Source organism: Helianthus annuus, chromosome 6, assembly GCF_002127325.2.
Source record: "Helianthus annuus cultivar XRQ/B chromosome 6, HanXRQr2.0-SUNRISE, whole genome shotgun sequence".
NCBI classification, from domain to species: domain Eukaryota; kingdom Viridiplantae; phylum Streptophyta; class Magnoliopsida; order Asterales; family Asteraceae; genus Helianthus; species Helianthus annuus.
The window spans coordinates 100,398,199-100,414,695 of record NC_035438.2 but is presented as its reverse complement, the minus strand read 5'-3'; the positions used below and the strand labels follow the sequence as shown (position 1 = coordinate 100,414,695).

Genomic DNA, 16,497 nt, shown 5'->3' with positions numbered 1-16,497 from the left:
ATTTCCACAAATTAGAATGAATGCATATATATATAAAGATAAATTCATAATTTTAGAATAAAAAAATTGAATAGGGTATTAAATAGTCATTTGTTATGAATGTATCATTTATATTGTGACTCTCCACATACATAACTTATCTAACTCCTATCTCTTTAGTTCCTTTAATATTAATGTATGTGCCTATATGTATAATGGCATTTTGTGTATGGTGAAAATAGATCAATCAATAAGATTTACAATCTCATTTTCTTATTCTTCCCTTCATATTGCTAATAGGTTAGGTTGTTTCACAATACGTTATCAGCACGAACGGCTCAAAGGGCGATAGACCGATGCGTTTGAACTAATTGGGATAAGAGGCGGAGGACCGAGGCATGTTTTCCGTGAGGTTTTTGAGTCTTTGGAATCTACCGGAATCCATGGCCACCTTAATCCTTAAACAAGGTAAATTATTGAGAATTGTTTAACAGGTGATTTTGAAAAAAAAAATTAATAATTTTATTATATCGTTAAAGTATCTAACTTGCATGATGATTGAATCTATGTCTTGTTTACTGGCTATGAATTATTATTTTATACCACTAATTTATTTTATTAGTTTGTGATAAAATAGTTTTTCAGTTATTTCAATAATGGTTGTTTGAAGTATTAAAATTTCAATAATGGTTGTTTGAAGTATTAAAATTGAATTCAATGTTATAATATTAAAATTTAAAACTGAAATATATTCTTAGCTTTGTCTACAAATTTGGTTTTGTTTAATGTATTATTCATTTTGATGCATATCAAAATAGATTATGATGCAATACGTGGTTTTTGTTATTATTATGTCATGATAGCTAAATTATTTTGTTACTTGAAATACATTATTTACGATTCAACTTGACTAAATTTGAAAGTGTTATTAATTGGATTTATCTTAATAAAATAGAGAAAGAAATTTATGTTACCACTCCACGTCTTGTGTATTGATTCACAATTCGTATATATATGTTTTGGGGTGATGTCTGGCAACCAACGGCTAGGATTGATAATTGAAATAGAACAATAATTGAACAAATCTATAGGATAAAGAAGTGAATTCAAATATGATATTTCTATAGTGTGAAGCAAAATTTATTATAATATTCATATAATATTAAATAGGTTATTTGTGATACAAACAATATCATAAACTAATTTGTTTGTGCATTATGGTGGATTAATTACTAGTTTTTCTTGTATGCTTGAATATTCCAAAATGCAGGCATGATATTTAAAGATTTTCAGTTTGTTGTCTCTTCATGTTTTGATGGTGTCAAATTATTAACTTGAGAAGAATGAATGATTCACAAGTCAATATATCCACTTTTGCATTTATTTGATGATTATATGTCCTTTGGATTCTAAATTCTTTAACAAGTAATAATAAAGAAAAAAATCAGGGATTCCTTGTGTGATGAAAAGTCACAATTTTTGTCGACTATTGATATGAGATTTAATTTACATCAATATGACTATATAAAAAGTTTAGCTATGATTCTAAATTGATTTCATTATATCTTTTGTCTTATATCATGGAATATTAATATTTTAAATGTTAACGTATTTAATGTTGAGAATATAAAGAATGGTCTTTAGTGGGTTTTATTGCAAAATTATCACTATTTCAATTTTGTTTAATAACATTACAGTAAATATAACTTGTTTTACATGATATCTATAATGTTAAAAGTTACATACTTTAACTTTGTTGTAAATAGGTGTCTATTGTAATTCTATATGCTTTATGGATGCTATTGAATATCAATATAAATATTGCTTAATATTTACTTGTAACTGACAACAACATATCTTATTTTACAAAGTTTTATCATAATTGGTTTTATACGAGGATATGTTATAAAAATCATATAATTTGATTTGATGTATAATTTGTATTCTATATGTTGTTATTTATTTATATAGCTACTATAAAGTAGAACAATTAAACTAAAGTTATGATTTGTTATGACTTTCATGAAAGAGTATATGGATATGTTTAGATATGACACCCGAAGTGTCATACTCATGTTAGATTGATGAATCTTATATTACTTGGATATATAATTACTTCTCAATTGATGTTATATATTTGGAAGGGAACATCAAAGTGGCCATAGTTGTGGTATATGATCACAAGTTATAAACACGATTGAATTATGGTCAAGTTTTATATGAAAAGACACCTGAAGTGTCCAGCTCCTCAAAGCTTATTATGAACTTATCGAAGCTTGTAAGATTTTAAACCGATAAGTATAAATGTCTCAGTTATATAACTACATCTCAATTTATATCATGTGATGAGAAAAATATATATCATAATCCATTGAGCAAAACAATTTCCATCGTCAAATATCATTGATTGTTAAAGAATATATATAAAGTTTGAAACAACAAGCATGAAAGTTCGATGGTACTAATCCATTCCTTGATGTGAATGTGATGATATAATGATCAATTCAAGGTTATGATCATATACATAACTCAGAAAATTGTAATGATGCCACCATGAATGTTGTATGGGTATAATTTATTCCTTGAATAGAATGTGATGATATAATAATTGATGTAAAGATTGTAATCATGGTAATTGAGAAAATTGTTATGATGCTCATGTAATGAGATCAACCATGTTAATAACGAGATGACTATACAATGATCGTTATAAAGGTCGTAAGATATAAGATTGATAAATTTTATCCGACTCATCTAGTTCTCAATTGATGGTAAGCAAAGAGAACATTATTTACAAGGAAAAATCGATTAAACTCTTTTCATTTGTCACACTTGAGACATATGCTCCTAAAGTAGCAATATCATTATAAGAGTCATGAAAAAATGAAATGATTTTATACTCATGTGACCGAGTAAATAATGAAAAACTATGAAGCTTGTTTTGGTTCTACTCCATTCTCAAAAGTGGATGTGATTATATATTAATCATGATGTGAATGTGATGATATAATGATCAATTCAAGGTTATGATCATATACATAACTCAGAAAATTGTAATGATGCCACCATGAATGTTGTATGGGTATAATTTATTCCTTGAATAGAATGTGATGATATAATAATTGGTGTAAAGATTGTAATCATGGTAATTGAGAAAATTGTTATGATGCTCATGTAATGAGATCAACCATGTTAATAACGAGATGACTATACAATGATCGTTATAAAGGTCGTAAGATATAAGATTGATAAATTTTATACGACTCATCTAGTTCTCAATTGATGGTAAGCAAAGAGAACATTATTTACAAGGAAAAATCGATTAAACTCTTTTCATTTGTCACACTTGAGACATATGCTCCTAAAGTAGCAATATAATTATAAGAGTCATGAAAAAATGAAATGATTTTATACTCATATGACCGAGTAAATAATGAAAAACTATGAAGCTTGTTTTGGTTCTACTCCATTCTCAAAAGCGAATGTGATTATATATTAATCATTGTATAAGTAATGATGGACCTAATTGAGAAACTTGTAATGATGAGAATGACTTAAGAATTGTAATGATGGCCATTTTAATAATGAGATGGACCACCAAAAGTGGCAAACTAAGGAGTGATTGCATAATGAGATGGTTTTAACTTTGAAGTTATAGTATATTCTCTCGTATCATACGTTTTGTATTACATACGAGCAAGTAATACACATACGATCATAAACCAGGAGTTTATGGATCATAATTATTTAATTAGTTGGCATGACCGGTTAGACCACACCGAGTTAATGATGATGTGAAACATAATGAAGAACTAGAAGATTCTTCAAGATAATAATTAGCATGTAATGTTTGCTCTCATGGGAAATTATATATTTGCAAAATAAATGAGGGTGTGTATACCTAAATATTATGGAAGCGATTAAAGGATATGCATATCCCAAAATGATACCATTTAGTTTTTTTTAAATCGATGCATCGTCTAAATGGTTATCAAATCCACAACCTGAAGTTTGTGTGATTGTGGCTTAGCTAATGTGATAGCAAGCATATTAATCCGGATTAGTATATTTATTTGATAATTGTGAATTTGATTCCCAAGTTATTAACGATCATTGGAATACGTGTTATTGGGATCAATAAACGTCTACTATTGGTTACAAAGCTAGTAATCATGAGATGAGCAAAAGTTCATTTAGGTACATGTAATTTTATATATAGTACCATCAATTCACATCAAGCCAATAAGTTATAGTTCTCCCCATACAGTTGGTTTTTGGTCAGGAACCAAATATGTCTCATCAACGATTTTGGTTGTGCGACATATATTGAAAAGCATCCACCACACCGCACAAAGATGGGACTTCTAAAAAGTTTGAGAATATGTTGGGTATAAATAATCGTCTATGATTAAATACTTAAAGCCATTAGTGAGAAATTCGTTTATGGCTCATTGGTTTTCACTTTAGTGAATGAATGTTCCCAACATTAGGGGGAGATAACAAGCAGTTGGAAAGTGAAAAGTGAAATGAATTATCATGTCATCTTGATCCTCAGACTATAAACTATGAACTAGAAGTTTAAAGTATAATTTATTTACCAATATTAAAGAACAAATTTACCAGACAAGTTCACTGACCTAAATAGAGTGACTAAGTAAGTCACATAATCAACTGCTTATCCTCCAGTTATATTTTTGTCCAAGAGGACAACCACATATTTTGTAATGAGTCTATTGCACGCCTGAAGCGTGGTAGACTAGTCGATTCCAATAATAAAATTCCTCGAAAATTGGAGCAAGTAATTAAGGTGGTCAAGTCGAGGTTATAGTAATAAGATCTAAAGACGAGACAATAGACATGATGGTTCAAGAAGAACCTCAGGTACCTGAAAATAAAGAGATCTCGATAAGTTGTATCATGTCTAACATATGTATGGAATCGAAATAAAAATCGACGTCGTTATACTTTTTGTATATAATGTAGCGCTTAAAATGATTAAATGATAAGGATCAAGATTTAAGATCTGCCTATGAATGAATATTACGAAATGATTGGCCAAAATAGAAAGACGCAAATAAGGCAGAGTTTAGTTCTCTAATGAACTGGAAAGTTTCTGGACCAACAGTCCATACAACTAAAGTTGTAAAATATGTTGGATACAAAAGTGTCTTTTACGCGAATCATGTGAAAATAAAATTAAGTGGTATAAGTCAAAATTGGTGGCACAAGAATTTTCACAAATGCCTAGATTGATTATGAGAAAACGTATTCTTCAGTGGTGGATGCATTGACTTTCCAATATCTTATTAGTCTGGTAATATATAAAAGAGAATTGACATGCGTCTTATGAAAGTTATGTATCACTTGATACTAAGTCATATAAAATAAGTTCTCGAGAATATTATGAGTATTATATAAATTCAGATCTGAATACATATACATGTTATATATGTTATTGAATTGAATATAATTGGAACTCCCCATGAGTATCCTAAAGCATTTGAGTGCTTAAGAGGTTAATTGAAACACCTTATGGATGTAACAATAGTGCACCAATACTCCAATAAACATACCTAGAAAATGTGTACCTGGTTATTATGGAAACTCAATGTACACAGTGTACAAACATGGTACATTATGGATTTTGGAGATAAAAGCTAGTGTTTATGGCATTTTTGCATATGATATAGATATCAATGTGTTAAATGCGAAAATTTACGTAGCAAAACTTCTAAAGAGTGAAAGCACATGCATATTTGGATAAGATGGAAAGAATTCCCTCATGGATTGATAATGCTAGAAGCATTAATGATGTCAAAACCTCAAGAACGTACTATATCGAGTTCATATATGGACTAAAATAGTTAGATCGAGTGTTATACAACTCGAGATATTTGCATAAAGAGGGATATAAGTTTGATTAAATTAGCCATGTTTTATCGACCTTCTACTTTTAAAAGTTCACTATAATCGCAGTTTACAGTGATGATGTCTATGCATCATCGAGAGAAATTGTCGAACTTTTAGAGGGAGAATTTTTGAATGACCTCGGCACGGTCTAACTATTACTCGAACTGCAGTTCGAGTAATATATGTAATTATATTTTACCAATCCACCAAGTGCAACTAGAAGATGATGTTTGGATATTTTAGTATGGGCATAGTTAAACCTTAATGTATGTTAAAGGTTGTTAAGTCATTTGTTATAAGAAATGCCTATTATCATCTCCTATCAAAGTAGAGATTCTCATTCTAGAAGTACCATCGTTAAATGCATAAGTGCATTAACATGTTTTGCTAGCTATCTCAAAACATTTGTCAAGCGAAGAGACATTGGAATGAGTTCAAAGAAACATTTCAGGTATAAATGATATTTGATTATATTTTACTAACCCATCAAAACAAGTTTGGTTAGTCTTGTAGATGCAAGAATGTAACGAAACACAGTCATGGACATATGATAATTTTTGTAAAGAGGCACCTAAAGTCTCTTTAGAAGATTATACAACATTGCTCAACATAAAGGATTGCACATTAAGGGATCAAGCAACAAATCATTCGCTACAAAGGCTTTATTCGACTTTCAAGGAAGATGGACACACGTCACTTAAAGGATACATGTTAAAATGAGGGGGAGACATATTCAAGTTGCACTCTTTTTCCCTTGACTAAGTTTTATCCCAATGAGTTTTCTTAGTAAGGTTTTTAATGAGGCAACATAACTGATCCAAAAGTATCAGGAGGAGAAAATACGCGCTGCACTCTTTTTCCCTTAGCTGAGGTTTTATCCCACTGGGTTTTCCTAGCAAGGTTTTTAACGAGGCAGCATCACCAAGCGTATTAAAGGTATGTGGATAGTCAAGGAGGAGTGTTATGAATGTATCATTTATATTGTGACTCTCCACATACATAACTTATCTAACTCCTATCTCTTTAGTTCCTTTAATATTAATGTATGTGCCTATATGTGTAATGGCATTTTGTGTATGGTGAAAATAGATCAATCAATAAGATTTACAATCTCATTTTCTTATTCTTCCCTTCATATTGCTAGTAGGTTAGGTTGTTTCACAATATCATTAACATTTTTTGTTTCACAATAAAAAAGGACTTTTAGAATTACTCCATCAACCAATAAAAAGGTTTGGCCACAAGAACCATAAGATCCCAAACTTACGATACCAAGCTCAACCAAATTTTGCTCTTCAGAAATAACAATGGTACGCTAGATAACCACCCAATTTTGGTCTCATTTCTTATCAATCAAATAGGTTATTAATTTTTTCTTACAATTGTATAGTACTTATGTTTTTTGCACTCAATCAATCAGCACCTCAACCTTATCTTATATTTTATATCTATACTTTCTCAATTTCCTTATTGTTACATAATTCAATTGATTCCCACTACTTTGATCATCTTTTACACCCAATGTATTAGTTTTGAAACCGACATGCCTCTTTATATACTTGATTATTATGTTTCCTAATCTTAAGTTGTTGTCGTTGCTTGCGATTTTGGTATCTTCAGATGCAACTCCTAGCAGATTTAGCTCAACCTTAGAAGGACACCTCAACTTGTGGAATCCGTGGAGGACAACAATGTAACTCTTAATCTTTTATTGTACTTGCAATTTGCAATTTGTTTAATTTGTGAATTATTTCTATTTAGTTGAACTTTTTTTAATTAAATAAAGTGCAGGACGTTGAGGAGCTAATGGGATTAGCACCTGAGAAAGTCCTAAAATGGATGAAATTTTGTCTTAAAGAAGCAGGTTACAAGAAACTTGTCACGAATTTGGTTTCTTTATATTCGTCTATTTTCTTTAATATGATTAGAATATAATGGTAAATGAACAAGATACCACCACAAATGTAGAACATAAGGAATTTAATTGTAGCTACACTTAGAAGTGAGTTTAATGTTGTGAAAAGTGTGAACCTTTTTAATCTTAAGGTTTACTTATTTTATTTTTGGAATACAACTTTCTTTTACTTAATAATTACTGAAAACTCGCATAAAGCTTATGAATGCCCAACCTGAAAAAACCTAACGTTTTGAGTTTCTAATGTAACTAGGTTGTTGCTTCCTACTTCACACGTCACCATAACGAATAACCCACAAAAACCATACACACACCATAAACTCCAACAATAACTACGAGACAACAAAATAGACACACCCGTCGCAACGCGCGGGCTTTTCCACTAGTATATATATATATATTTAAACTGTTATTATTACCATAAAAACAAAGTTAATAATATACACTAGAGAAAAATGCTCGGATAGTCCCGGTGGTTTGCCCATTTTTCACCTTTAGTCCCAAACTTTCTAAAATTACACCTATAGTCCCCAACTTTTTGAATTTCGTTCTCGGATAGTCCCTGGCGTTGATGGGGGTTAGTTTTTAGTGTTAGGTGCGTGTGAAATGACAAAAATACCCTTACTATCAAATTAATAACTAAAAAGTTAAAAGAAATACAATTAATATTTTATAATTTATGTGGGACCCACCATCCACCTTACCCACTTCATCTTCCCCACTCCACACCACCACCACCATCACCGTCTCTTCCTTCAACCACCACCATCTCCACCCTAAACTCTTTCTTCTTCTTCTTCTTCTTCTTCTTCGATGTACTCTGCAACAACAATATCGAACTTCCTTTTTTTCTTTGTTCAATGATCAATAACAAGACAATAATCAGATCTGAATCTTTTCCTTCTTTATACTATTATCGCTAAAAAGAAACTTGCGATTTAAATCTGATTCACAACAACATCCAGCAAGCACAAATACTTCATCATCTATAATATCGAACAAAACACTAAACTTTTTCTAAATTTTATCTGTAAAACAGTTTGTAATTGATGTATAATGTTCGAAATCACAGAACTTTGATCACAAACAAACTAAAATATGTCCGAACTGTTCGAAATTACACCGAAACTCAATCAATTTCACTGAAACAGATTGGATTTCAACCGAACTTGATCAAATCAGTCTGGAATGAACAATATTTGATCCGAAACAAATCGAATCAGATCGGAATTTGTTCGAAATATGTCGAAAATCAACCGGAATTATCCGAAATTCAACCAAAACAATCCGGAACTTGATCAAAATAATTCGAATTGAAACTTACTGCACGTATTATTAACAGTTTATGCCGTTCAGATTCAGATTATGGAGTTCAAAGAACAAAATCAGATTCACAGCTTATGCCATCCAGATTCATATCCAGAAATTTCAGTTTTTTTTATCCGAAAACACTGAAATTTTCACCGAATCATATCGAAATTTCAATATTGTTGTTGCAGAGTACATCGAAGAAGAAGAAAGGGTTTAGGGTGGAGATGGTGGTGGTTGAAGGTGGAGATGGTGATGGTGGTGGTGGTGTGGTGGAGTAGGGAAGATAAGGTGGGTAGGGTGGGCGGTGGGTATCACATAAATTGTAAAATGTTAATTGTATTTCTTTTAACTTTTTAGTTATTAATTTGACAGTAAGGGTATTTTTGTCATTTCACGCACATCTAACACCAAAAACTAACCCTCATCCACGCCAGGGACTATCCGGGAACGAAATTCAAAAACTTGGGGAGTTTAGTTGTAATTTTAGAAAGTTAGGGACTAAAGGTGAAAAATGAGCAAACCACGGGGACTATTCGAGCATTTTTCTCTATACACTATATATAAATTATAATTATAAGTATATACCAAATTATTGTAAATGCATACCACTAACTGAAGTCGTGTTTCAGAAATAGAACTCAAGTTCGGCTGCCTTTAAGCTTGAGAACTAAAGAGTACTAAACAAACCAAGCCCAAGTTGAAAAGCTTGAAAACTACATGAGAGCTGAGCTCAAATAACCGATCCCGAACAGAGCTCGATCCTAAAACTGCCAATGGGTCTAGCTTGGGGTTTAGAAATAGAGATCGCAACAAAAGTTAAATTGAGAGGGGGGCCAAGACCAAACTTAGAGCTTCCCTTGTGACTTTACTTTTAATTAATGGAATATTGGATTTTAATAAACCCAACTATTCGTCGTTGACCGCCAACAGTCTCAACTTTAAAAATAACCACTGGCAGTCCTAACTTTTATTATATTGGCCTCCAATGGACCCTGACTAACAGAACACTAACGCCGTTAGTCTCCGGTCGCCGGAAAAACGTTTTTTGGCCAGAAAACTCATTTTTTGCTGGAAAACTCAACATTTTTGTCTCGAACCTCTTTTTAACTTTATTATGGACCTTTGTGAACCTTTTTCTTGTAAAAGCCCCACTTATTAAAGTCGTCAGAAAACTCGTTTTTCGCCGAAAAACTTAACTTTTTAGCCGGAAAACTCAACATTTTCGTCCCAAATCTCTTTGTAACCATAGATCAGACCTTTAGAAACCTTTTTCTGAACAAAAACGGTTTTTCGACGACCGGAGACTAATAGCGTTAGTGTTCTGCTAGTCAGGGTCCATTTGTGGCCAATATGTCAATAGTTGGGACTGCCAGTGATTATTTTTAAAGTTGAGACTCTTAGCAGCCAACAGCGAATAGTTGAAATTATTAAAATCCAATATTCCTTAATTTACAAAATAATTACACACAATATAACAAGTTGGGGGTTGTTAAACATTTAAAATTGATTGAATAACGTGGACTGGAGGTGTCTGGTGGGTCCACAAGCATCAAGCCCGTTTTAGTGATTTGAAATAAATAAAGTTTCCTACTTTCACCATGCAAATTCCACCATACACGTTCCGATCAAACCCCATACTCTACATAAATGGAGTATACTTGCTGATATTTCATGTCATACATACACCCACACATCCTTTTGAATTTATAATGATGATCCATCTTACACCTGCGATATAAGTACCATAGATAACGACTTTTCATTGTGGTCCTCCAACTGTTTACTTTCTCTCACTTTTTCACATAGTAGTAGTGGTTCAACTCTCACCTAATGATGTTGAAACGGCTATATTTCATGCACACATCAAATCAAGCCCCTAATGAAAAGTTTATATATAATCTTAAAAATGATATCTTCTTTGGTTTCTTGATTTTTAAGACCACATGGAATGGTGATTATAGTTGTATCTTTTTGGGTTTCTTGATTTTTAGACCAAATTTCAAGAAACACATGAAATAGTGATTCGGGTATAGTTAATCCTCGTAAAAGTTTCTTAAAGCTCTTAACAAATAAAATATATAAAAAGTATTGAATGAGAAACAGATCATCATCTGTACATATAGTAAGCATCAGTACACTAAGGATAGGTAGGAGGATAGTATGTCGTTGAAGACCCTATATTCCACTTGCCACCAGCACCACGGTTAGCCGAAGAAGTTCTAAAACTACCACTGCGAAACACCAATGAACCATCACCATTTGACGGGTACATTGAGTATAACTGCTTCATCTGCCCCTGATTTCCTTTCGAAAATCTGTTTCGTATAGTATTATCATCATCATTTTCAAGGGAGTTGTCGATGATGATAGTCTCCTTAACGGGCCTAGAGCTCGAGGCAGCACTATAAAAATTCCTCCCATTTACTGCTTGAGTATCAAGACCGTTATGGACATAGTGGGACCTTGTGGGCCCGAGGTGAATGGGCCTAAAGTCAACGTGACTTCTTGTTGGATGGACATTAAAATGTTGAGACTCGAATTCATTTTGGTATTGGCTAAAACTCACGGGCCGTTGAGGATGTTGACTCGGCTGTGGCAATTTAAACTCATCTTCATCGGTCTTCACTATAGTTAAGTTTTTTCCCATTAACCTGAGGACAGGTTTCGAAGGACAAGCAGTATCGGCTGATGAATTCGGGTAGTTGTTTACCGAAAACATCTGAGATTCAGAATTTAAACTGGCTGTTTCAACTGGTTGTTTCCTTAAAATGTACAAGTCTTGATAGTTCAAAGCAGCCTCCTTTCTCGAGCAGCAACATGGTTGATCGTTCCTGAAACTCTTGTGAGATTGACCCGATTCTGTAAACCCCGTCTCGCCATTCAAAAGCGGGTTTTTATATGTATCATCTTTCCCACAACTAGATCTTGAATTAGAGACTGTTGAAACTGGAGAATCAGACATGGAATCTTGATCCACTGTATCATGATGATGATGCTGGTTTTCTAATGAATGAAACTTAGTTGGTTGAACTTGCATTTCGGAAACCGTTTCTCCACCCGGGCTGGCGGGCAAGAATGACCCTGGTGGCCCGGGAATTGGTATCGGGTCAACTTCTTGAAAGTTTTTCTTGTTTATCAGCATCATTTAAAGTGTGGTTAGTTGAACATATCAGCTCAAAACACTCATCAGTTGGAAACTCGGGATCAAAAGAGGTGCTCAAACTCATAAAACTTTGGGCAGGTATGGATGATGATTTCACATTTCTAACAGAGTCTTGTTCATTCCTGTTAACAGTTCGAATCTCCACCAAAGATTCTTCATTTGAAGTACTTTTTGATGTAATTGATTTTGCTTCTTGTTTCTTCTTTGTAGACTCATCTTCTTCCGTGCCACATTGTTCCTTTGAAGAATCCTGAGACAGCCCGTCAACAGATTTGACTCGTGATTCATCGACAGCAGAAAACTTTCTTTTGAAACAGAATTTGACAGCAGGGAACAACGCATTCTTTCTAAGAGACGGAAACTTGCTACGTTTTGATCTAGTATCATCATCCGAATGTCGGGATTGGGATGAATCATCATCATTATCAATATCATCATCATAATCCACATGAGTGTCTTCCTTTCTGCGTTCTGCTGTTCGATTAATAGGCTGCTTAACTAATGATAAAGAAGTTCCAACTTTCGTCCTATTTTGTGAAGAAGCCAAATCACATCCAGCAAAAGATTTTTCATGATTTTTAACAACCAAATCTTTCCTTCGTTGAGATCTTAAGTCCACCTTTCGATCCCCTCCATTGAGCTTTTTAGACACACCAGTTCGTTTAGAGCATGCCCATGGTGGCCTTATGATACCCAAATCAACGACTCGTGTATTCTCTCTGGACCGTTCATCTTTGCTGCAATGTTCAGCGATAACTTCTTCTCGCCGACCCGTTCTTTCCTGTTCAATAATCCAATTTTTTTAACTAAAGTTTCAACAGATATATCATACAAACTAATCACACAATCAAGATCCAAAAACAACGTACCCAAGCCTTTGGTAAGCATAATTTCCCAGCATTTGGGCTAAGTTGTAAATACTTTTTGTGATGTTTCTTCTTATAAAGACTGTTCTTCTTCTTACTCATGATCAATGACTTTCGACCTCCATGATTATCTGATAAACCCGTTTTTGGGACAGACAAGACGCGAACTTTTGTGCCATTGGTGTCAATATAAACATCACCTTCATTATCAGCAACCACAGGGTTGACTTTAGTCAACCTTGGCTCTTCTTCTTCCTCTTGAAATTGGCATTCTTGAGCAGGAAAACTCGAATTTGTAGCCCAACTGGTACCGTTTCTTCTATCGAGTTCCTCAACTGTACAATGTGAAGCTGTTTTGTAGATATCCAACATTAACCTCATTTTCCTTGGTTTGACTTTATGTTTGACCAAAACTTTGGGACTCTCTGTCCATTTCATAGTCCCCTCCCCGGTCAAACACTGATCAATGTGTGCGTTTAGTGTCGTGTTTGAAGATGATGAGAAAATCTTACAGACTGGACAAACTTTAGATGTCATCATGGTGGTGTTAACAGATGCATTTTCGGGTTTTTGAGAAGCAGCAGGTGGTGGTTTATCCTTTGACTTCGTTTGACCCGAGTGTTGTTGCTTTTGAAAATGAGATTCTTTACCTCGTTTTGAACCGCTTGAATTTGAACTTACAATCTCTTTGTTCGATCTGGATTGATCGTTTGTGGGCTTGTCATGGAAACCATTTACGAGTTGTTGATTGGTCAAGCAATCTTTGGGATTGCATCTGCCTAAAGATGAGTTATTCCTTAGAGAATCAAGAGACTGGAAAGGTGGCAAGAGATTCTTGACCCCATGTTTCAAGCAAAGTTGCAAACTTGTGGAAGTAAAAGGCCAATTACAGGAAATATCCTCCTTGTTCCTTAAACTGAAAACATAATCCCTACAAAACAATCAAACCAAACTTTTGTCTAAAAAGATTCAAGATTCAATCAACCATGTTAACAACAAATCAAAACACTAATATCACATGCCGCCATCAAGAACCAAGATCCATGAACCCAGAACAGAAATCATAACAAAAAGCCAGGCATGAAATCATATAACAAAAATTATGACTAACATGAAGAAATCAAACAATAAATATAACAATATGATGATTTCATGAAATATGATCCAAGACAGCCTGCTAACATTGGGTTGGGTAACACTGGATCTGACCCAGTAAAAAAAAATATTATAGTCATAAAAGTGGAGTGATTAAGAATCATGAAAGTGGATATCTTAGTTTTCTTTACCTTATGGAAAAATATGGCAGTGGGTTGTTGGAGTCATGAAGATGAGCAACTGTAGACTTCAGATCTATATCAGAAACTTTGAGATGGTGAGACTTTTGTTGCTGTTGATGATGAGGATGAGATGATGAAGGATCCGACGGTGAATGATCGGATATCATCTGCTGCTAATAGCCAGTATTATTATGTCTTCTTGTGCTGTATAAATAGTAACAAGAACTCTCCTTCTCAAAAACTGACCCTTTACAATTGGCTCCAGCATATATAACAAACAAGACACTAGTACCCTTCTCTCTCTATCTTTCTTTCTCTCTCTCTCTCTAGAATTTCAAAATGAAAGCCCCACTTATCTGTTTAAAAGCATGCCTGGTGAGAGATGAACATCCAAGTTAAAGTTTAAACCCATGATCTCATCATAAACCCTGCAAAACTAAGATCATATTTTATGTGATTTTGAAGCTTCAAAGTAACAACTTTCTTTTTAAAGAATCCAGTTGAACAAGAAATTAAAGAACCAATTAGTTGGCACAGCAACCCACAACCAAAAACTGAAATTGTATATATAGATGAAAAGCAACCTCAACAATTGTTATTTTATGTGGGTTGTAACAGTACTATCTCAAAGATATCAAGTTAGAAATGTAAAAAAAAACATATATATATATATATTGACAACCATTTTTTAGAAACTTCAACATCATCCAAGAAGAAAGGAAACATAAATTCAAACCTTGAACCAAAATGGGTTTCAAAGATTCCAGTTTTTCACAAAGAAACTTGACCACAAAGAAAGTCAAAGTTGAAGTTGAAATTGCTACACCAAGATCTAAATGTAGGGTTTACAAGGAGGGTAGTTACTTAACAGTTTGGATGACTGAAAAGAAAAACAGATTCACCAAATTACATAAAACCTTCAAGAATCAAGTTTAAAAGATCATAAAATCACACACATAAGCTTCAATCTTTCCAATTTAGAAGCATTCAAAATCATTTGTTGATTGAAACAAATCTTTGAGATGAAACCATCTAATCTAAACAAAGGACTGGAATGAAAAAGGAATAATATTGAACACTTAAAACACAAACCAAGAAGTGAAAATTCACACACAAGACCCTAGTGAACAAGAAAACTAACTTGAAGAAATGATTAAAACATCAAGCAAACCTTATCCTTCAGAACTTTTGTTTGTGAGATAAGAACAAGTTTGTGTAGAAGATTAGGGCAGGAATAGCGCCTCCCACTTAAACATCAAAGACAGGCATCGGGTTCTTCTCTCAAAAAAATATAAAAAAGCAAACTTTAAACAACTGACGCTACAGTACTGATTCACCTTCCATCTATGAATATGCGTGTTTCCGTCTGTGTGAGTGAATATATATCTATATCTATATTTGTAGAGAGAGAGAGAGAGAGAGAGAGAGAGAGAGAGAGAGAGAGAGAGGTGTTTTGGTACTCTAGAAAGCTGTAATGTTTTAATATACACCCAACATCTTTCATAATTTTTCAATTTCTTTATTGTCCGATATCACTTATCACGGCTACTGAATTGTCATTTGTGCCCCTCTTTTCACAGGAATTTACGCATAAAAAATTTCCACTCATGAATGAAGGACAAGACCCCCTACCTCAAAATTGTCTAAATTCAAAGCATTATTATATTATAGAGAAAGTATAATGTACTTCAGGGCTTAACCTACATTAACATACATGACAAAAAATATAACGTGCGTTATTATCATAGAACGTGCGTGATTATAGTCCCATGCGTGATTATGTGGTCCCATGCGTGATTATGTGGTCCCATGTGGTCCCATGCGTGATTATACCCCTGATCCAACGGTTACCGTTGTCTCATACGTGATGTATGATAAGGCTTTTTGTATGTTAATCTTACTCTTATATTATATTAATATTTATTATTTAAGGGTTTTGTTAAATGGACCCATAAGTAAACTCCTTTTTATTATTTAAGGCTTTGGGTTCCTTTGAAAAGATCGGTAGTCTGTCTCATCGCAGGTTAATCTTTACAATAAATTCAAATATCTGAGGAGCTGTATTAAAAAATGGAG

At 33.4% G+C, this 16,497-nt stretch overlaps 1 pseudogene; it reads right to left on the bottom strand.

Annotated features, from left to right (window-relative positions):
- Positions 1-11,148: 11,148 nt before the first annotated feature.
- On the bottom strand, positions 11,149-15,865 carry LOC110891040 (annotated as a pseudogene).
- Between the last annotated feature and the right edge of the window lie 632 nt (positions 15,866-16,497).